The sequence below is a fragment of the Manis javanica genome, chromosome 3 (assembly GCF_040802235.1).
Source record: "Manis javanica isolate MJ-LG chromosome 3, MJ_LKY, whole genome shotgun sequence".
NCBI lineage: Eukaryota > Metazoa > Chordata > Mammalia > Pholidota > Manidae > Manis > Manis javanica.
Genome location: NC_133158.1, coordinates 211,254,416 through 211,278,242, shown reverse-complemented (window position 1 = coordinate 211,278,242; position 23,827 = coordinate 211,254,416). Strand labels below are relative to the sequence as shown.

Sequence of the window (23,827 nt, the reverse complement as noted above, 5' to 3'; positions counted from 1 at the left end):
GTCTTGAAAAGAAATTGCACTGAAGCTTCAAACTGGGTGGCAACACAAAGAAAGTGCAAAAGCCCCAACAAACATTAGGGTGATTTCACTAACAGCCTTCTGAGCAGCCAGAAAAGCTGGGCCCTCTGGCGTTCACTTAAGCAAATTCAGCTTTTGCCCTCCAGCCCCACAGAAAAAAAACAATCTAAAAAAGAACAAAAAAAGGGTGCTTGGCAATTAAGGTATGATGACGGGAGGCCATCACCAAAAGGACTGAATTTATTAGAATGTCCTTTAGAGTCTTATGTACATGGGCAAACTAAACTTGTGATCTGGAAGTAAAGGAGAAGTTTCAGAACAAAGAGCAAATAGACAACAGTTTGCAAATATGAAAGAAAAAATAAGCGTCGTGGATGATACATTCGGGTATCCGATATTCTTTAGTAGGAACCCCAAAAGGAGGAAAGGAAATAAGGTGGGGTCGGGGGGGACATCATCAGTGACAACAGAGATAACGTCCCTGAGCTGAAGAGAGACCCACGTGTTTGGACTGAAAGGGTCCACAGGTGTGCAGAGGAAATGATCAAAGGCCTGACTTCATTGCATTCTGGTGAAATGTCAGACTTCAAGAAATTTTGAAACTTTCCAGAGAGGGGGAGAAATGTTTACAAAGAGGAAAGAGAATTAAACTAACATCCAACTTCATCCATCAACAATGCTGGTGGCTAGCGACCACAGAGCCCTATCTTCAACCTCCTGAGGGAAAGAGTATTTGGGGCTCTGAATTCTGTAAGGGATCATTCACAACACAACATTCACACCTAGACAGACTCAAACAGTTCACAACCCTCCGCCTACCTAAAAAAGTTACTTGAGGTGTTTGCTCACACAAAATGAAACAAATCCCAAAGAGAGAGAGCCCTGGGTGGCACAAGACCATGGCAGGTGACTTTTATGAATGAGGCTCAGTATCAGGCGGACGGTCTCCCCTTTCTTTCCAGCCTGATGCAGGCTGAGACGTCGGTCACCCAGCTCCCACTCACATTGCCCTTGTCCCGTCTTTTGATCACCGCGACCCTGCACGGGTGTTTTTCCATTGCTGTCATACTTGGGTGCTAGTGTTTTGTAAAACCCTAGTTATCCGGGGGGGCTCTCTGGAAAGTTCAGCTTCCCTTGCTAATGTCTTAAGGTCCCAGATTCTCTTTCAGGATTTTAAAATCACTTATGACTTTAAAAATGGTTTGGAGTGTACTAGCCCACTCTTGCCACAGTAAGCAATACAGTGATGAAACGAAGTTGTTCCTCCACTCAGGGCCTTGTGTTACCATGGAAGGGGGCACCATTCTCCATACTCACAAGTGTTTGCCCTAAAACCCAGAAAAACAATCAGGTGACATGTCCCTCAGGATCACAGCCACTTAGGGGCAGAGTCTGGGCCAGAACCCTCACATGCTGACTCCCAGGGTTCTGGGCTGCACTGTGTTCCCTCACCCCCAAATTCGTATGTTGAAACACTAAGCCTGCCATGTGACTGTATTTGGAGATAGGGCTTTTAGAAAGCAATTTAGGTTAAATGAGGTCATAAAAGTAGGGTCCTAATCTGATAGGACTGGTGGCCTTATAAGAACAGGAAGACAGAGGTGAGGCTTAGAACCTCACCCCCCCTGTTTTGAGAGAAATCTTCTGCATCTGTGGATGTTTTATTGCCCTTGTCTAGCTTGGATTAACACTTAGTCTACAGGCACACACCTGATCATCTACATTTGCTCTCTTACAGCACTAAACTATGTTTTCTACCTTTATCTTGCATCTACCTACCACTTCAGCATTTTATTAAAGATAATAATAATAATAATAATAATAATAAGGGAGAAATGTGGGATTCACATATAAATCAAGTATAAAAATCAAATGAATATTCATATTTGACCTGATTGTTTATACTTCATAATGTGTGATCAAAACTGAAAGTTTCTGTGATGAATGCCCGTGTACTGTTCACCATGTAAGACCTTATTCACTATGTAAGAACTTGTTCATTATGCTTCAGAAGATTGGAGACTGACAAGAATTAGCCTGGGGGTGGATCAATGATTGTGCATTGAGCATTGACTCCCCTATACAGAATTTTATTGTTGTTAACAACCATTTGATCAATAAATATGAGAGATGCCCTCTCAAAAAAAAAAAAGAACAGGAAGAGAGGGAGGTCTTCTCCACATGCACACCCTGAGGAGAGGCCCTGTGTGCAGGTGAGAGGGCGGCTGCCTGCAAGAAGAAAGCCATCTTGGGAATGCAACCATGCTGGCACCCTGATCTCCGACTCCCAGCCTCCAGAACTGTGAGAAAATAACTTTCTGTGTCACAAGCCACTCAACAGAGTGCTATAGGCTGAATGTTTGCATTCCCCCCACATTCGTGTGTCGGAACCTGATCCCCAGTGTGTGTTTGGTGGGCGGCCTTCAGGTGGTGATGAGGTCCTGAGGGTACAGCCCTCATGATGGGACTAGTGCCCTTAGGAAAGAGACCCCAGAAAGATCCCTCCCGCTTCCGCCACGAGGCTACCGCATCCAGGAGGAAGAGGTCTCTCCTCGGACACTGAATCTGCCGGTGCCCTGATCCTGGACCCCTGGTCTCCGAGACGGTGGGAAGTAAATGTCTGTCATTAAAAGCCACCCAGTCTGGGTGTTTTGTTACAGCCGCCCAAGCAGACTGAGTAGTCAGGCAAATCCCCTTCACCACTCGCTGCTCATTCTCCAATCACTGGTTTATCACGTGCATCTTCATCGATGGTCACTCTGCCACCGACGAAGAAGGTGTTGAATATCTGACCTGGATCTGTACAGCTCCTTCTAAAAACAAACATTCGTGTTCTAGTATTGACGCCCCCTCGGCTTACTTACTTGGCTTCTGCCTCTTTTTCAACTTTCACTTTACAAAAGCCCATATTCATAGTTTATAACAAAGTTACGGGATTGACTCTTCTTGCTCACTTTTTTTCCCCCAGCAACTATAATTCCACAAGATTTCACCACTGTTCTTTAGCTTCAGAGCGAGGGGACTCTTTTTTCCATTACTCAACAAACTATCTATCATAATTTTAATTTTTTTAATTGAGATATACAGTTGGCACATAAACTGTATTCGTTTTAAGTGTGTATCTAATATAATTCTAAATGTTAGACTCACCTTTCTGAAAATATGCATGGCTTAAACAAGTATACATACACTACGTCATTTTACTTTTTACTGAGTATCAGCTGTGAGAAACCACAGAAATGGACAAGCAGGCTAAGATGGGACTAGGCTGACGCCAGGTCAGGACCCACAAGTATTCTGAAAGGATAAGGAGACAGTGATATTTTCTCATTTATTGTCTTCCTCTTGTCCCAGGAGTCTATTCTCTGTTTAACTCCTGTCCACAGAGCATCCGAATTCTTGAGTGTGCCCTTGTAAGCTTCGGGAAAACCTAGAGATCGAGTGTCTGCAGCCCCCCAGCTGGCCTGTAACAGCGCTTCCCTCAGCCCTGGCTTTCCTGCAGAGCGGACAGGGGAGAGAACCAAAGCCTCTCTCTGAAATGTGCTCCACTGAGGGGAGCTTTAAGAAATCAGCCCTGGAAAGAGGGAGAGGTTAGGGGTTTCAAGGAATGGTGGTCTGCAAATGGGGGTAAACCAACACTTTCAATGTGGGTGGAGGTACCAGCAGTTTTGGGGAATCGATTTCCAGATATTCAACATAAATTCAGCAGTTTATCTGCCTGAGATCTTGATGGATGGGTGAATTCTTCCTTTCCCCAGTAGTCCTCCTTCCACTTTATAAAAGAGTAAACCCTTCACCCCCCCAATCTTACCGTGGCACACTTCCCTTGACGCCAGGCAGAATGAGGATTGGAAACGCCAGTGTTGGGGCTGAGACAACAAATGACTGTAAGGACTGCGTAAAACATGCTTTTGCAAGTCAGGGGGTTTCCAATCCTTTGTGTTCAACAAAGACCTAGACGAGTTGCAAACTGATGGAACATTAAAAATATTTGTGGGTGATGGCTCAAGATAGGTTTTTGGCTCAGCATGAGTTCAAAGAATTAACTAAGAGGTGCTCTGTCAAAATTCTCTCCATTCCTATCTACTCTTCACAGGAGCAGGATTCCCCTGCACTTGCCCTGAGAAATAGAACCGATACTAAACCTTGACCTGTTCTAGCAGCGACCAAGAACAAAACCCATATATACAAGCTGACTGTGGTTCAAAGCCCATCTCTCTCATTAAGGGATATATTTCCAATAAACTGTAACTTACCTTTAGTTATTATTTACTAATTTGAAATATATATTATTATTTTGACCAAGTATATCGCTAATAATTATAATAACTCCATCAGAAGAGATTATTCAAGGGTCACAGGACTTAAGGTCATAGGAAATAAAAATATTAGTATCAATTCAAATATACATGCATTGATACTAATTTTTTTATTTTAAATACATATAATTTTTTGTTGCAGTTTAATAGGATAGTCAATACAAGGTTTCTAACCATAACAACATACATGAGAAAAGTCTGTGTGGGAAGTGGAATGGAAATTCAAATTCAGGGAAAAAAAAGAATGATACAAAATTTCTAATGTTTAAAGGACAGCTTATTCCTTTATTGTTATAATGGATGATGGTGGGAATCAAACATTGTTAGATTCCTCTGAATACATTTAAAATAATAATGTAACAGTTTTGAGTGTGTGTATGTCACATGTACACACACATATACACACATCTAGATAGATAAATATTCATGTTAAGGCTCTATAGTTAGCATCTATAGCTTATATAAATATATATATTATATTGTATTACATGTATACATAATATACATAAATTTTATATAATATACAGTCTTAATAGCAATACACATATATGTATATGTATATGTATATATATTCTTATATATGCACTATACACATGTGTTTACATACACCTCAACATACACATATATTCATGTTAAAATTTAACATTTAGGTGTGTGTATTTTGATATAGGTACACATATACATATACATGCATACGTACATGTATGCACATTTATATTTATGCTAAGGCTTTATAGCATATATTAATACATACATATATTATGTGTGTGTGTGTGTATGTGTGTACACAGCCTCAGCATGGATATACTTTGTGGTGTGATTACAGTTATATACAATTACCAAAATTCCTCAAACTGCACATTTTAAATTGACAAATTTATTGTATATAAACAAAACAAAGAGAGGAAAACCCTCCCCATTAAAATAGGAATAGGAAAAAAGAAGAAAAAACAGGAATAGAGGGATATTTCCTTAGTATGACTGATAATATTTTGAGTGTGTGAATAAGAGCTTAACACACACATATATATACATAGACCTATGTGTACATGTCGACTCAACAATGATTTTTTAAGTTAATATTGCCAATATACTGTAAAACATATCCTTTACAATGTATACAATACAATCTTAGATACAGACTGCAACCTGGGAAGACTGCTGGGCACCAGCACAGAATAATAATATGGGTGAATCCAGTATAATAGGAGCAGAGAACAAAGAAACAATTAGTACCTTTTTGCTGCTAGGATATAAGCGAACTAAATCACAGTGATGTAATGTTTATAGATGCCGGCAGATATAAAAAGTTCAAAGTAACTATTTGTTCTCCTGCTTACGGTGCATCAGGCACGGGCTGTCTGAGGAGTGACCCGACAGGCATGAGTTAGCCCTGCAGAGGCCGAGGCCATCAATGCGTGGAACCTGGTGAAATGACACTCGGACCCAGGGCAGAAGCCCACAGGTAAGCAGGCCAATCTGCTTCAAGCCCCGGTCACAACGCCCCGTCTCAGGACTTATTCCATAACTATCCAAAGCAAGCCCTCAGCATATCTTTACTCTGGGGGGACAGGTTAGTTCAGCTGAACTCTAATCAAGTATAGGAACCTTCTTTTCAGTAAGGTCTAATTGGCTTATTCTCCCAAGTTAATCTGGAAACAAATTTACGATGCTCCTAGAGGGCCACAGTATGTTATTTATAAAGGCAGATAATTGAAAAGCAGTAAAATTCTTGGCCCTTACTCACAATAAACTTGCCGCCTAACTGGGGGAACAATATCCAAAACAACTCAAGAACAATTCAGAGCAACTTGTAAGAAGTATGTAATATCCCCCCACAAGAAATGAGTACTCTCATACTTTCCCAGCAGAAGTATACACACATCAGTACAATCCCCTGTGGAAGGCTTTAGGGCACAGAGATCAAAATTACAACTAAGTATCTCCTCTGACCTAGTAATTTAGCCTCTGGGAATCCATCCTTTGGCCATACTTAAGAAATAACATACATATAAAGTTACTCATCGCAGCATTATTCAAAATAACAAAAGACTGGAAAGAACTCAAATGCCCTTCACTAGAGGACTGGTTAAATAAGTCATGCTATATATTCACAATGGAACACGTTGAAGGTATAAAAGTGCACAACGAAGCTTTCAAGGCACAGATATTTTTTAAAGTCTCCAAGATACATTAAATGGGGAAAAAATACAGCAAGTTGCAGAAAATGAGTATATGATGGATGCATCCTTTGTTTACAAGGTGGAAAAAAACAAGATAACTGAATCTATTTGCATTAATATTTGTATGTGAACTCTAGACTGAATACACACAAAAAGCTGATTACCTACAGTGAGTTGTGAAAAACAGGGAGGAAAGGACAGGAAAGGAGGGGGACTTTTGCTGTATAAAATGCATATACGTGAACCACATGAATGTCTTCCTATTCAAACAATTAAGAGAATAATGAAAAACATCCCCCAAGGAGACCTAGCATAATGAGCAGGATGCTGGTTGCTGGGGGCTCCATGCCCTGTGTTGAGCATGGACTGAAGCTCTGGCCAGCTCTGGGAAAAGCCGGGAAAATGAAAGAGAGCTGACAGCGGTTTCTGCACTGCAGCAACTGACTGTTTGCACCCGTGCCATGGAGCCCCAGGACTTCTGAGCCACGCCCGGCTGATGTGTCTCCCTGCCAGGTGCCTGTGCTCACTGGGGCCACGCCTCCCGCCTCCCCTGCTGCCAGGATGCTCGTGACCAGTCATTCTCACCAGTTACTAGAATCCTCAAGCAACCGGCTCTAATTTTAACTCTTGGAGGGCAGAAGCGGGAGGGCAGTGTTGATTAAGTGAACTTCCATTAGGGGAGAGTGAAGCACGGGGGGTCAAAGAGTCTGGGACAGATGCCTGGCCAGCTGCCAAGTCAGGCTTGGAAAATACTCCCCAAAAATACCACCAAGGCATGTGCCCGAGTGAGGGTGCTGCTGGTTTCAAGTTGTGCAATCCTGGGTGATTTATTTTCTGGCCTTTCTGCTTTGATGTGCTTTCCAATTTTAAAACAAATGAGTACCGATTACTCTTAGAAAACAAAAAATATTGCATGCAACGTGAAAGATGTACATATTAAAAACCAAACCACTATTATTAGGTAGACCAGAAACTTTGAAAGATGAAGGATGCTCAGATGGGCAGCATAAGAATGTCACAGCCATAAACAGTAAAAATACTAAAATATAAACATTTTTCCTATAATGCTGAAGGTGTCACCTGACTGTAGGTCAGCAATCTGCCTGTCAGGCTGGGCAGAGTGGGACTGTACACGGCACCAGGGCAGGAAAGGGCAGCCATTAAAGAGCTGCCTTCCCTAGTCCCTGCCGTCCAGACCGAAAGTCAGCACCTGCTTACTGTCTTCCTCCCCGTGGGTCTGAAATTTCTTGTCCAGCACTTCAGACCTCCTCCTCCATCCCCAAACCTGAATGATGATGATGGTCCTGTTCATCTCAGAAACTTAACAAATCCATTTTGAAACTTGGCCAATTTTTTTCTCAGCTCCTTAGTAATTGTGGGGAAAGTAAGCTAATAATCAAATGGCTTGAGTAGATTTGGGGGGAGTTGAGGCTAACAAAGTTTCTCACCGTTTAACAAAAGCTTTCATCTAAACAAAAGTTAGTAAACATAGATGCAAAACCAAGCCCCTTCAATGCTTGAAGAAAATATGGTGGTCCTTTAGTTTTACCAGGGATCTATCCTGAAACCTTCCTGAATCCCAAACTTGGGAACAGCAATATCACACAATACTTTCCTCTCCATTCGTCAGGACTCTTTGCTTGTAAATGACAGAAACGAGAGTGTATTGGAGGGCTGAATTCAAGGAACGGTTGGACAACCAAATCCAGGAAAAGACAGGGGTGCAGTGGGCTTCTGTGAAGATGGGACCCAGGGATATATACCCCACCAGGGCTCTGTCCATCTCTCATTTGTGCTTCTCACTGTAAGCCACTTTCATTCCCTTTCCAACACTGGCACAAAATAAGGTCATTGAGAGGTCAAAAATCACTGCTGGCAAGAGCTCAAGTTTTTTCTGACTCTAAGTTCAAAAATCCCAAGAAGAGTCTTTGACTGGTCACTGAAAGTCTGGTGTCCACCCTGGATCAATCAGCTGTAAGAACATAGCAATTCCTGCTAGAACCACATGGTCGAGGTGAACTAGCAGCTGTTCTCAGAGCAAGGGGTGCTGGGTGGACCGTTTTGGAAAGTTGGGTACCGTAGAACAGTGGAGGAGGAGGGATACTGGGAGCTGCAGGAACACAGCTTTCCTAAGGACTCCGGGCCCAGGGGAGGGGCCGCGACACCACCACGAGGTGCACCACCAATGCTCTGTTTCCTCCACCTTCGCCTGGCAGGATGACCAGCACCGAGGGAATTCCACTGGGAGTGTCCCCGTTTCCATCTACTTATGACCTGTTTCCTACACACGGAGCAGTCAGCTGCAATTCCCCGTTGAGTTAAGCAGCGCTGTCATTTATTCCTTCCCGATTGTTTCCTGCACAGATCATGAAGTATTTTAATACACAATGAGGAAAAATCAAATTTCTTTCCCTAACAGCTCTTCCTACAGAGCAAGAAGTATTGGCAAGAATGTCATGAAAGAACCTGAAACAAAGATGACCTCCGATGACTCACCAGTTAAGGTAGGGAAGTGTGCTGGTGAAGAGTGGGCTTCAGAGTCAGACAGCTCAGGTCTGAACACCAGCTCCTCCACTTATTTGCCAACTAATTTACACAACCTCTCTAATGCTTGGGTTCCATACTCTCAAGTAACACCCATTATCCCTACCTGCCAGGATTAATGAGAAAATAAGATTATATATGAAATTATTTGCACAGTGTATTAACAGTAATACTAGCAATTCTTAGGAATAACCATGGGTAGGACTACATTGTGTTTAGTCTTTCATCTGCTAGAATGTACGTGCCACTGTAACAGGGAAGTCGCTTCCGTTTGTTCACTTATGTAATCCAGGCACCTAGAGCACTGAACCATATTAAGGTTTGTTGAATGACTGAATGTGAATCTCAGTATTTGGCACACAGTAGGCATTTAATACTTACTATTTAGTGAGACCTTACCATGTGCTGGGTGTTACACATCTTATCTCATTTAATTCTTACAAAGATGTATTATGCCATTCATTTTATCAATGAGGAGACTGAGGCCCAGGCAAATTAATTTACCTTCCCAAGCTCACAGCGTAAAACGCAAGAGCCAGGATTTGAATCTAGGTTGTCAGTTTCAGATATTTGCTGAATTAGTTAACAAGTAATGGCTCAGAATTAACTTGACAATTTAGTGAAAGTTCACTGTGAGTCTCACACTAGTGAGGAGTTACTCTGGGGGCCAATTCTGCTGTTCATGTCGTACGTATTATGTGTACCCATGGCTTCGTGGGAGAGATCAGCCATGCTCCAGCCCAGGAGGGCAGCCCACAGATATTTTCAATACCACTGCTGGGGTAGCAATGAGAAAAGAGTTCTCCACATTCTACAGGGAGAGTTATTAGACAGAAAAGGTGAAAAGTAGGTGTCCCAAGGTTATAAAGAGAATTAGTAGGTAAACTAGAAATAAAACTCATATCACCTGCTCTGTTCTCACAGGACTCCCACTGTTATGGATTTGGAATCCTGCATCTAGGAAAAAAGTGGTATCTTTGTGAGAAAGCAAAAATGTTTTCCTCAAATGAACGATCAAACAAAAACCCAGAAACAGGCTCATAAACATAGAGAACAAACCAGCGCCAGAGGGGAGGGAGATGGAGGGATGGGTGAAATAGGTGAAGGGGATCAAGAGGTACAAACTTCCAGTTACAAAATAAATAAGTCATGGGGATGAAAGGTACAGCATGGGGAATATGGTCAATAATATTGTAATGCTTTGTACAGTGACAGATGGTAACTACACTTACCATGGTGAGCAGTTAGCATCTGTATAAAAGTTGAATCACTGCTATACACCTAAAGCTATTATATTATGTCAACTCAACTATATTTCCATATAAAAAAATGACTGTACAAAAAATGTTTTCCTTTTCAAAGAACTCGGCTACTAACATATTTATTTACAATCAATTATTTCTGAAAAAAAATCATATAAAATAATGACATTCATAGAAAGGATTCTGTTTGGAATCATTTTTAATTTAAAAATAACTTCACAGAAGTTTATTATAGAAATGTTTAAAACACAGATGAGGAAGAAAGCTTAATTTTATTACCACCATACAATCTTTGTATATATCCTCCCAGTCAGTTTTATATTTTTTTCTTCTACAAAAATGGGATAAAACTGTATATGTTTTCTAGCTTATATTTTCCAATTAATAAATTGTAACTATCTTCCTATGTCAGTAAATCCATTTTTTTTAACTGAGAAACTCCATTGTATTTACACGTAAAGTGAAAATTCAAATTGTTTCTAATTCTTCCCCATTATAAACAAGGCCAGAGATGCACATATTCACGCTAAATCTTTTTGTACGTGCTTAATTATTTCCACAGGATGGATCTCCAGAAGTAGACTTGCTGGGTCAAAAGGCTGCATTTGGAATTTTTCAATTTAAGCGCAAACATCTGGTTTAAATATAGTTTCAACTTGTCTTTCAGTTCCTTTTTAGTTTATTTTTTAGTATCAAGAACCGCAACAAACACATGGCAAGAAGCCCCAGAGACTCACCGAAGGAGCATCTCTCTATATATTCCTTCCCTCTCTCTCTCTCTCCCTTCAGAAGAAACAATTTTCATGATTTAGGAAGACGAAAGGAGTAAATGAAAACAAAGTAATAATGTTGACCCCGAGTAACAAAGACTAGTTGGCCCCACTAATAGCTAGGGAAATAAAATTCCGTCATAAGAGGCATACAGAATATTACATGAGGTACCATGGGAAGATTTTGAAGAAATGAAATATGTCTAATCCTGGCCCTTGAGAACCTTAAAATTCAGTTCAAAGGAGGAATTATAACTACCCAAAAAGATTCAAAAGGACCTAAAAAGGCCACACACAAGAGGCAGAAGGGTGGGTAATTCAGTTAACAGAAATAATCAATTAAAGCAAGCTATCATCATAAAAAGATACATTGAATATTTTATTTTAAAGGAGTGCTTGAAGAACATTTATGCACAGTCTGGATCAAGGGGTTTTCTTTTGGAAGAGGTTCATCAGTAGGAATTCCACAATGCTTTTTTTGGTCAATGGGCTTCATGTTTGGTTTTCTTGATTAAAAAAAAAATGCTTAATACAGTTTTTAATTTAAAAATAAAGCTTTTTTTAGTTAACAAAAATTGTCCCCTATATTTGTTCTCTCACCCATAGCCGATTGTTTTTTAATTGTTTTTAGAGAGTTACTCTTAGCTAGTCTTCAAATCTCAACTCGGTTTTTATAGAAGCATGTCTGTTTTCAAGCTCCTATTTCATAACAGACATCGGTCAGTAAGCCTCACAGAGGGAGTGCAGAAAAGTAGTTCATACAAAGAGTTACACAGAGGTCTGTTACTTCTTTTACACAACATGAGTGTTTCTCAGATCAAATCCAGATGGCGTCTACCGCGTAAATACCCTTCTGGGGTGAAAGAGTGGAAGGACGAATAAAATGCGTAACTTCTCTTCTTTGTGGGCACTGTATTAAAGAGCCAGTGGCACACAACGTCAACCTGACCTGTGAGGATGGAGCTCTAGAAGATATCTATAGGTCAGGGAGTGATTTTCCTGAAAAACTCTAAGGATCTGTTGAGATGTACAGGATTGTACACCTTAAAAAGTAAAACATGTGAGGCTGTTGGCATTAAAAGTCCTCTGAATTAACATGAAAATCATACTTCACTAGTCCTTTAGAAGTGCTGATATCATGGTGAAGAGGCCACTCGAGACTGAAAGTTAGGAGCTCTGAGTTCTAGCCCAATTATGCAACAATAAGTAGCAGTGTGGTTTGAACAAGTTACTGAGGCCTTCTGAGTTCCCTCTTCCCAATCTGTCAAACAAAGTGAATTAGTGCTAGATGATTATTAAGATCCTCTTTAGTTCAACAACTCAACTATTCTTTAAGGAGAACCAGTAAGTATATAAAAAAAGGCAAGAAGTACACACTACAGTTTAGACTTCCCAGGGGTTTATCGAATCAGTCTAGATTCTAAAATCTAGTCAAGAGCTGGGAAATCGCCTAGTATAATCACATCTCACGTTATTTAACAATTCAACAAATATTCAGTGGGTGTCTACGATGCTGGGGATATTTCACAAAACAAGGGAAATATCTGCCTTCATGGACCCTAGAGTCTGCTGAGGGATACAGATGATTCAACAGTTACAATAAAGTCTGATCATGGCTAAGATGGAAAAAGTAGAATGCTCTGACAGGATGAGTAAGTACATAATGCAGTAGAGAAGGCTTTTCTCAATACAGTTATAGCTACATGAGACCTAAGAGGATAAGAAAAGGTTCATTAGCGGGGCTCAGGTGGAGGGTGCACAGAGTGTGAAGGTACAGAGCTGGGGAAGAGGTGGCTCCCCTGGTATCTGAGGCTGAACCGCCTAGAACCAGGGATGAAGTAAAAAATAGAAAGGGAAGCCCCAGGACCACAGAACATCACACTTCTGCCTTTAGCTTCCTAGCAGCGGCGGGTGGGCGCGGGGCGAGGGAGGTGACACAGTCATCAAAACTTTGAGTAGGCAGATGATGGAATCAGAGTAACATTTTCAAAAGATTACGCTGGCTGGGATGTGAAGAAGAGATTGTAGGACAAAACCCGTGGCAGAGAATCACTGAGAGGCTGCTTGCGGGAATCTAGACAAAGGATGGAGCCCTGAATTAAAATACCAGCTGCAGGGACGCAGAGAGGTTTAGAAGCTGGGACAGGCGGTGGTGATGAAGCCAATGGCGGGGGAAAGAGGAGTCGAAAATGATTGCCAGAATTCCAGCTTAAGATATTGGGTAGAAAATTTTCCATTGTTTGCTAAGAGGTTTGGATATAAGCCTGGAGTTGCCGGCAGGCATTTTGCCATCATTTGCAGAGAGGCCGCCTGAGAATGGAGCCAACACAGAGGAAAACGAAGCTAAGAGAGAGAGAGTGAGGCTGTGGCGTCCTTAGTTTTGGGCTCGGGCCACCCTGGCGCAGATCTGCCCGGCCTTCTCAGGCGCGTGGGTCCACGCCGTCCGGGAGGTTTCGGTGGTGGAGGCGGCGGTCTGGTTGGTGCGTTGCTTGCATCAGCCGAGCTAGGGTTCTGTCACTTGGAGCCAAACGAATCCAGGAAGAGTGGGGACAGTGGGCGAGGGCCCGCGGGAGAACTGCCACTCGGCAGTGACACAGGGTGACGAGCCCAGGAGGGAGGCAGGAGGGAAAGGAGGTCAGGGAGGGGCAGCGCCCGGAGGAGAGAAGCTTTCAGGGACAAGCACGTGGCCAGGAACGCGCAGTGCCACCGAGAGACACAGGCACTGGGCTTGGCGACCAGGCGGACCCGTGCCCCTGTGTGGGCAGTTTCTGGGCAGGGCTGGGCGGACAGGGCAGGCTGAAGGCAGGGGGCAGAGGGCCGGGGAGAGAAATAATTCTACATTAAGTTGCTGATCTGTGAAGGTGAAGGTTGCCAGGGAGACGTTTTGGTCGGATGAGGTGGGAAAAGCAGAAGGGCTGAAGAGAAGGACACAGGAGAGGGAGACACCCCCTGATGGAGGTTAGGGAGGATGGAGTTCATCTGAAAATGTGCTGTGGAAAACAGGAGAGAAATTAGGAAAATACAGAACTGACTGGAAGCTATAAGAAACCATTCCATAGTTTCACTAAAATCTGAAAGTTGAAGAAAGGATGGAATCTGGAGGAAAATGGGTTCATTATAGTGAGGTACCTAATTTATAAAAGGTCTCTATATTTTATAAATTAAAAAAAGTGTTAGTACTGGGACATTCTTCATTGCTGATCGAAAGGAGGAACTTTAAGGTTTGGGGATATGACATTCAGCCTTACCGCGTCATAAACTGTCAACCCGTGGACATCAACCGCCGAAGATCTCACAAAATGCTGTGATAGATCCCAAAGTGGCTGATAAGAGTCAGCAGGCTAGAATGCAATAGAGATCTCGGTTTAAAAAATAAAACTCGAGCTATGCTTGTCAAATAAAGATTCTGAGGTCTCGGTGACCACCAGTCAAGAGAGCAAAGTTACCGGCAACAGTTCTTTTAGGAGATGTGACCCTGGGGTTGAGCGAATACCAAATACCAAGAAGCTATGAGATAAGGTCCTTTCCAGGGCCAAGACTCTGAAGTGTCAGTTGAGAGAGATAAGACCTCACGTGAGACATCTGCCTCTGCAAGGCCTCATCCTGGCCAAGTTAGGTATATATATGTGCAAGGTCTATACTTACATTTAGTTGCATCATCAACAAGGTTTTTGGACCATATTGTCTCAGCCCTTCCTGAAAAGTCTCCTCTGAGTTACAGTGTGATATCTTGTCTTCAGAGAGGTCTACAAATTCTCTGAACATTGCTTTCTGTCATTTAGAGTTGGGGGCATCTCCTATGGAATTATTCAGTATTCTGCATAAAGGAAATATAAACAAAAACAAAACGCCCAGGTGGGAACTTCCAGGCCTCCCTTGCCTGGGTTTTCATGGATCTGCCCCATTTCTTACCAATCATTTCCAGGTTCTCGAGCTGGAAAGTCCATTCTCCCTGGCCCTTCGGAGTACTCAGTCTCCTCGGACTTCACACATTTAGGGTACACGTCCCAGAAGCAAGGGGATGTGCTAAGAGCACATCACCCCTCACCTTTAAAGACTCACAGACTTAGTAAACAATGTCAACGCAGAGTGATGGGTGTCGTGACAGACAGCAGAGGGGGCAAAAGGTACAGGTGATCGTCTCTTCCAGGGTGGGCAGGGTCAGGAAGGCCTCACTGAGGAGGTGACATTTCAGCAGTGTTGAAGGATGAGGATTCCCCCAGTCAGGGAAGGATGCAGAAGAGTGGAAAGCAGAGGAAGTAAGAGTATAAAAATGCAAGAGATGTGGAACAGGCTAACTTCCAGGGGCTGCAAGTTGCTTTGCATGAGTCGAGCACCAGGTGTAAAGAGAGGCCACCCAACAGTGGGAAGGGACCAGACACTGGTGGCTGAAGAACAGTTAAGAAGTCTGAGCTTTATTCTAGCCCAGGTGTGAATCGATCATTTTTTCCCTTGGCTTGGGTTAGATAAGATTAGAATTTTTGAAAGAGAACTGTTGCTTAAACACAAAGGGGAAAGCAAACAAATACAAAAAGCAAACATATTAAAGAGTAAGAATGAGGAGCACACAGATCCCAGATTTCTTGGCCAGCTTCACTAAGTTCCAGCCCCAGACTGGCTTAGCTCCTAGAACTTAGAGCTGGATGGTGCAGCCCAAACCCTCTTTTTCTCCTCAACCCATCCATGCTGGTGCTCCAACAGCCCACCATGCCCTTTGTCCACCAGCCCAAACATAAGGCCAGTGCGAGTCTTGCTCTTTCTCAGTGGCATCTCTCAGTTTGCCCCTGGGCAGTCTCCCACTGAGGTTGGCTGAGTTTCTGACCCTTGGCGATCTTGTTCTAGATTGGGGGTCAGCAAAACCTTTTTGTAAAGGGCCAGATAGGAAATATTTTAGCTCAGTGACTATACATATTTCTGTCACAGCTACTCAACTCTCCTGTCATATCATGAAAGCAGCCACCAGCAATATGTAAACAAGAAGGCATGGCTATGTTCCAATAAAGCTTAATTTATGGACAGTGAGATTTGAATTTTATATCATTTTCTTGCACCATTAAATTTTATTCTTCTTTTGATTTTCTGTCAACCATATAAATTTATAAAAACCATTCTTAGCTCACCAACGATATAAAAACAGACAGTGGGCCACATCTGGCTTGTGGACTCAAGTTTGCCAGCTCTGTTCTGGGCACTAATTCCCAGGGCAAAGATGGCCTCTTTCACTTTTGCCTAATAGTTTACTATTATAATGGACAGTAATACGACTACTACATAATGTGTTGAGCAGCTATTAGGTGCCAGGTAATATGTACCACAGAGAGCTGCTCTGAAGGCTAAGGAAAATAACGCATATAAAGCACTTAACATAATGTTTCACCTGAAGTAAGCATCAATAATTGTTAGTACTATTATTATTACTGTTTACATATCTTACCTCTGACAGGTAAAATGACTTACACAAGGTAGATATCAACATCCCACTGAGGATCAGAAAATTAAGTAATTTGTGAAATCACATAGCTAGTAAATAGCATACCTGGGATTTGAACTAGATTTACCTGACTTCAAAGTCCATGGCCTTTCCACTACATCATGACTTCCTGTTTTATCTGAATTACATTCACTGGCTGGCTATTAATCCCTGGTGTGCCCATCAGCAGTGGGCATTACCAGCCCCGGAGACTACCATCTTGTGCCAAGAGTAGCACAGAGCTTATTCTATGCTTGCTTTAAAACTTAAACGCCCTTGGACTACTTAGCTCTTGTTTCCTGCCAAGGGATTCTCTACCCCCGTTACAGCAGTAAATATGACTGAGCTCCATGAACAATCAGACCTTTTCCTGCCCAGATGTCCAATTCTGCCCACTTCTCCAGGTTCTTCTGACGTAACTTCCTGAGAGTGACTCGCCCGCAATCCTACCACCACGGCATTCTAACTGAAAACTACACGTGAGATGATGTCCACCAGAGATAGCAAGAGTGGCATTGCATAAAAACCATTCATCTGCGCGATCTTTTCAGAGTTGTCCATAAAATGTTATTGAAGATACTGTCCACAGTTTCAGAATTACATTCAAGGGCTCATGTGATAAATTCTTCCTTGAATTTAGTTCCACGGAAAAGAAATGTCTTCCCTATAGTTGACCATATATTTTATCTTGCCGGAATAAGAAATGATGTAACCCAGCCTGTTTCCTTTTATTGCAGCTTCCAAGAAACCTAAAGCCAAATTCCATGCCAAAATGTCTCACCTTGAGTTCCTCGAGGGAGCTCCTTCTGCTTCACTACTATGACCACTTCCATGTTTTATAATTTTAGAAAGAACTAGAACATTCTGTGTGTCTCTTGTATGCTGGGCACTGTGCCCTTCATGATGTGTCCCCCCCTTGTTAAGTGTTTTCAAATCTGGTGCTTGTTTTATTAAACTACTCTAGTGCCTTCATTTTTAAGTTATTTTTATGCCTCACGTCTCCTGGAAGCAGGAAGATAGTGGCATATATCAGATTTTTTTAAAAAGCTCTATTCACATGTACGCACATAGCTGTGAAGAGCTAACCTGGCTTTGTACTTACAGGCCACAGGATGGGGTTATTCCGTGAATATCGGGGTTTTTCCAGATGGCACTGTCTTCCGCATCTCTGTCCCTCTGCTCGTCTCTGTGAATCACTCCTTTTGTCTGCCCTTTGGGGTTTCTGCTGTGGGTGCCACTGTGATCCTCTGTGCAGGCATTAAGGAGTCAGGTGGACCCCACACTTGGGCTGGCCACGAGCGAGTCACATGCGTGGCACTCCCATGCGTCTGCATCTGCACCCCTGACTCGCATCCTAACGAGAACTCTTTAGCTCTGGAAGCTTCCTCGTTGGAATCACAACTCTGGCATTCGGCACCCTTCCACTTCCCCTTGTATCACTTCCCCTCAACTCTGCTGGGTCCCTGGTGACCTTTCCAGGAGTCAGAGAGGGTGTATGTCCCTTAGGAGTATATGGGCAAGGGTGGCTGGCAGAGCATCTGGAATAAAGCTGGCAGACAGCTGTTACTAGATAGCAAAATCAGAAACTGGAGGGGATACTTGGCACAATGTAGGCCTTCAAATAAGTGAGAATGAATGAACTCAGACTTATCACCCCTCTCCCACCTTGAAACCTAGACAAAGCCAGCAACCAAACACCGAATTCTAAGCACCCATCTTATGAATTTGCTGCAGCAAAGCTGATAAAGGAAAACTTGGTTTCCTCTTTCTGCTTAAAAGGAAACCAGGGCACACCTCCGTCTATCAGCTCATAGAGGTTCCTTATCAGTACCAGGCATGACGATCAGGCAGTGACATCATATTTTTGCTCTGAATTCTGCCCCTGCCTGAACTTGCTCACTGGCCCTGGCAAATCCCTTGATAACTCTGGGCCTCACTGCTCTCATCTGCAAATGGCGGAGCTTGAACTAAGAGGTATCTATCTCTGGAAGCTTCCAGCTTTACACATCTGTGATGTGTCCTCTAGGAATCCAGCCAGCATTCTTTTTTGGGGGCTGGGTTTTACAAGATGTCTACTTAAATTTTTCCTAGTCTTCTTATCACACATTTATCACAAGATACTGGACTTTGGTCATCTGACCATAATATGGTGCTCTTTTTTTTTTGGTGGCAAAACACACATAATAAATTTACCATTTTAGCCATTTTTCAATATACAGTCCAGAGTCCTTAAGGAGATTCACATCATTGCGCAGCCATCGCCATCATTCACCTCCAGAACGTGCTCGTCATCCCAAACAGAAACTGTCCCCATTAAACAGCATTTCCCATGTCCTCTCCCCTTGTCCCTGGACACCCTCATTCTATTTTTTGTCTCTATGAATTTGACTGCTATACATGGAACCATACAGTACTTGTCCCTGTGGGTCTGGTTTATGTCACTCCCCATAATGTCCTCAAAGTTCAACCATGTTGCAGCCTGTGTCAGAATGTCCTTCCGTTGTAAGGCTGAGGAATACTCCACTGTATGGACCCACTGCATCTTGATGACCCATTCTTCCATTAGAGACGTTTGGGTTGTTTCCCCCTTTTCACTATCGTGAGTAATGCTGCTGCTCTGAACACAGGTGTGCTAACATCTGTTTGAGACCCCGCCTTCACTTCTTTGGGGTATGTGCCCAAAAGTGGAATTGCTGGATCACATGGTAATTCTATGCTTACTATTTTGAGGAATTGCCACAATGTTTTGTTCAATGCAGAGACAGAACCACTTAAGAAGCTGGACATTGCAGTGTTATTGCCAATGCTGACTCCTGGGAGATGTTTCTAGGGTGTAGATTTGCCTAGAAAGGTTGTCTTGTCTCATCCTCTAGGAAAGCAGAGCCCACTTGCTATTGAGAATGAGCCTGCCCTAGACCCCGGGCCTGGAGCTGATCCTGTCCCTGCCTCAGTAACAACTTCTGTAAAGCAGGCTAATAACACTTAATTTGCAGGGTTTTTATGAGGGGCAGGGATGATGTACACAAAGCACTGAGGTAAGAACTTATAAAACGAAGATAAGAATCTTACCCGACTGACTGCAAAGGCTGGTTGAGAAAACCAAGCGAAATAGCACATGAGAAAGCTGAGAATGGGATCGCATTCTACAAATGCTATGCCCTCAACACTTCTGCTGATCACTGCTACAGCCTCCTACCCATTCTTCCTGCCTCCTGGTCTCTTAAGTCTACCCTTGATTCAGCTTCAGAGCGAGCTGCCTAAAGCAGATAGGATCCTGTCGTTTTCCCGCTCGAGTTTTCAGTGGCCCACCCAACCCTCACGAGGCCTTCTGTGAGCTGACCCCTCCCTCTCTCTTCAGTTTTATCTCTTATTTTTCGGACCTCACCTCTTGCTCCTTTACCTCCGTGATTTTGTTAATGTTTGTTCCCTCTACCTGGAGCACTCTTCCCCCACTTTGGCCAAAAGTTAGTCATCCTTTAATAGTAATTTCAGGCACTGACTTTTCCAGAAGGCCTTTCCTGACTCACCAGACTAGAATAGGAGCCCACAGCACCAGGAGCAGATACCTATTGCATGCCAAGCACACACTCTATTATCATTATCTGTGGGTTTATTTCCCCAACAAGATCTGCCTCTTAAAGTCAGGGGTTAAATTATCCTTCTTTGCATTTCCTGGCTTAGTACAGTGCTAGAAGGCTTGCTGAATGGATACATGAATATGAACAAACGGGGTGATGCTTTTATTAGAAAGTTGGGATCCTTCGCACATGATAAACTTTCGACTTAATCAGAATAACCACTTCTATAGTCTCATATTATATAACTATTATTAGAATAATTTGTATTCTTATATAATGAAGAGTTTATTTATTTTTTAATTGGCACCACTGGGATGGAAGCCAACGGGAAACTTTTGAGATCCTTTATCCCTTTCTCCCTCCAAAACAAATGGTGTGCTGTTAAATTGAGCTCCTCGGGTCTCCACGGTTCTTCTGAGAGAGACTTTCGCTTCCTCAGCGTCTGAGAAATATCCTGGCCCCTACTTGCGTGGTCCTGGCAATGCGGCCCCCGATGAGAGATCATTCTTGGAGCTGTTTTTCACTAGGAGTGGGCTTTTAAAGTCCAGTCTGGCACTTTGTAGGTGTTTGATTCGCACTGCTCAGGAACTGAGTTGGGTATGAGTTGCTAGTTCGTGCTCACTCCTGGAAACTCCAGTCCGTGGCTACAGGTAAATTTATCTGCTTTAGAAACAACAACTGTGCCAGCTGTGATGTTTTTGAAGTAATAAGGGTATTGGAAGGTTGTAAAAGCAATGGGCCAACTGTTTAAATTAACCTAAAGTGTGTATATATATATAGTTGATGCGGAAAACATTTGATCTGCATATTTTTAGTGGGTCCATGAATTTGTGGTTAAGTTTTCTTTATACAAGTGTGTCTTTCCATGAAAAATGAAGATAACTTAGTGGCCCAACCTTCTCTTCTCAGAGGCAGAAATATTTTACAACCCAGGTTGCCTGATTTCCCATCTTCCTCCTTTTATTGTCATCTGATTGGTTAATTAGGATCATGTTCACCTCAAGAGTATCTTTTGGCCTTCCTAGTTATAACCTTTATTACTAAACAACAAATGAAATTGCTTGGATGCCGCAAGTAGAATCAATCAATTGATACTGGAATGGATATAATATAGGGTAAGGGTTTAAAAAAACTATTCCTTTAAAAACGTAAATTTTACACTGGGGATAGGGATCAGAGGACCAAAATGCTTCCGAGACTCTTAAGTGGGCAAAGGTGGAGACACCGTAGAATTGCAGCCTAGAGCTCCCAGGCTGGGGTTATTTCGGGCGTCTTTGTCACCAAGGGGAGCCCCAGGGTCACAGGAAGCGAGGCTGAATGGAAGGAGCAGTGGGGGGTGACCCAGAAACAGGCTGAGGCGGACAGACGCCAACAAGCTTAAGCTATTCCAGGTGCCCCATATTCCAGGGCTTTCTATCTGACAAACTTTTTTTAAAAAAACCTCAAACTGTGGGATCTCTAGACGGGGTCGGCTGTGCTTCGGGGGGCTCTGGGCCGTGGCAGCAGGAACTGTGCGGGAAGCGGTGTCCTGGAGAGCGTGTTCGGGACTATCAGAGGCTTGGGTCAGAGGACAGCCACCTCCCGGGAGGGTGAGCAGGCGGGCGCGCGACAGACGCCTCACTCAGTACCCGAAACAGCGGGGGCTCCGGACACCCACCGACATGCAGTTTTCCGAGTTCTCGCACACGCACGCATCTGACGGAATGACACCCACCCAAGATCCCACGCACTGTAACCCCCCGGGGTCGACATCCACGCACAAGGCAGATGGGGTGAGCCGGGAGCGTGGAATGACCCCGGCGGGAACTCCCAAAGCAGGCTTCCCTGAGCCCAGCAAAGTCTGGGGGCACCGACAAGAGTTTTAAAATTACTCCCGCCGAGCAAACCGGGCTGCTTCATCTCTAAACCTAAGCAGCTCCAGTCCGCAAAACTAAGAGAGGACTTCGACCCCCGCCCCCAAAAGGGGTGGTCCTAAGAGCCCCCCTACCTTGCTACAGCGCCGCGGGCGAGGGCTCCGAGGCTGCGCACAGCGCGGGGCAAGCCCGGCGACTGCAGGTAGAAGGGGTCCCGCGCCGGCCACAGCGGCCCCGCCCCGGCCCGGCCCCGCCCCAGCGACGCCCTGCCCCGCCCCACCTCTCCGGGGCCCCGCCCCCGGCAGCCGCGCCGGCGCCCGCAAACCCTCGGGCGCCGCCGCAGCCCGGTCACCTCCGGGCGCGCGCACGACTGAGCCCGACGCATTGTGGGAGCCGGGGGCCACCGCCAAGCCGACACTGACCCCTGGTGGGCGCGGCCGCGAAGAGCGGATCTGCCCGAGTGGCGGAGCGAGAAGGCCAGCCTGCTGGTGCGCCAGGCACGGCTCCCGTCTCGGCGAATACAAAAACCACATGCTTTAAAAGTGTCTGCGGCCACCTTCCTAGTGTAGTGACATAAGGAAAAACTGAAGCAACGTTAAGCCTAGAGAAAGCTTTTTAAACTAGGGAGAATCATTTTCAAATCATAAGGCTAAATGACGTTAAGATTACAGAGAAATCTGCACGCTGCGTTTTCATTTCTGGTGAAATCACAAATTGGCTCAAACTGTGAATAATGGAGTAATATGTAACAGGAATTTCAGAGCTGTGTAATCCAGGGCTTTCTTTTCTGAGTATATACCTCAAGGAAATAGTACAAGAGAGGACAAAAAGTAAATGATGCAAACATATTCAGTGTGAAAAATTCAAAAATAACAAACGATTAATATGTGAAAGGCACAAAAATTATATGTAGCCTTTTAGATAAGAATATGAATATTATCACTATGTGATAATATTCAAATATTGGACATATGTATCTATCAAATATATCTATCTGCTATATATTTAATATTATATATGTCATATATAGCAAATATTTGATAGAAATATTTCCATCAAATAATGTAAAATGAAAAACAACACAAGAAAGCATGGCCAATGATATTAAGTATGTGAAAAGACGTGTTGACAAATGTAAAATGAAACTTTGGAGCAATGTAACATAGAGTTTAATGTGTCTTAAAAGTTCTTTAATTTTTATTAAATAACTTTTTACATATTTCTATGATGTTGAGACTAGTTCTAATTTTGGACGGCATTGCAGTACTGCAATGTACTGCACTTGATATAATGTTTAGTTATTTTCAAAGGAAAAGTTCAGAGGCTTGAGTGAACCATGTCAGCTTTCCTTGTCCAGGAACCGTGGTGGAGCACAAAAGAAAAGTACATTTATGGGGGAGTGTATTCGTTAGCAGCACTTCTATAGCAAAATATCACAGACTGGGGGCTGAAACAACAGAAATGTATTGTCCCACAGCTCTGGAGGCTGAAGTCTGAGGTCAAGGTGTCGGTGGGACTGGTTCCTTCTGCGAGCTGGGAGGAAAGAACCTATTCAGGCCACTCTCGCAGTTCGTAGATGGCTATTCACAGTCACACAATGTTCTCCTCTGTGTGTGCCTGTGTCCAGATTTCCCCTTTCATCAGGACACTAGTCATGTTGGATGGCGGCCACCTTACTCCAGCCCGCTATATCCGAAGCCACGGTATTTCCACATAAGGTCACACTTTGAGGCAGTGAGGATTAGGGCTTCAATCTTTGAATTTTTTTTTTGCAGGGGGAGAGACACAATGCAACCCTTAACGTGGAGCAGAAGTTTGAGCTCCAGAGCG

General features: G+C 43.4%; 1 protein-coding gene across 2 annotated transcripts in view; it reads right to left on the bottom strand.

Annotated features, from left to right (window-relative positions):
* Nucleotides 1-22,254, bottom strand: part of EXTL3 (exostosin like glycosyltransferase 3) — a 107,768-nt gene extending 85,514 nt beyond the window's left edge. The window contains exon 1 of one of the 2 annotated variants that reach the window (XM_073232757.1): nt 22,132-22,254. The gene's annotated coding sequence lies outside the window, so the exon portion shown is untranslated. The remainder of the gene's footprint in view (nt 1-22,131) is intronic. The other variant, XM_073232759.1, reaches the window with a different exon arrangement.
* Nucleotides 22,255-23,827: the final 1,573 nt, after the last annotated feature.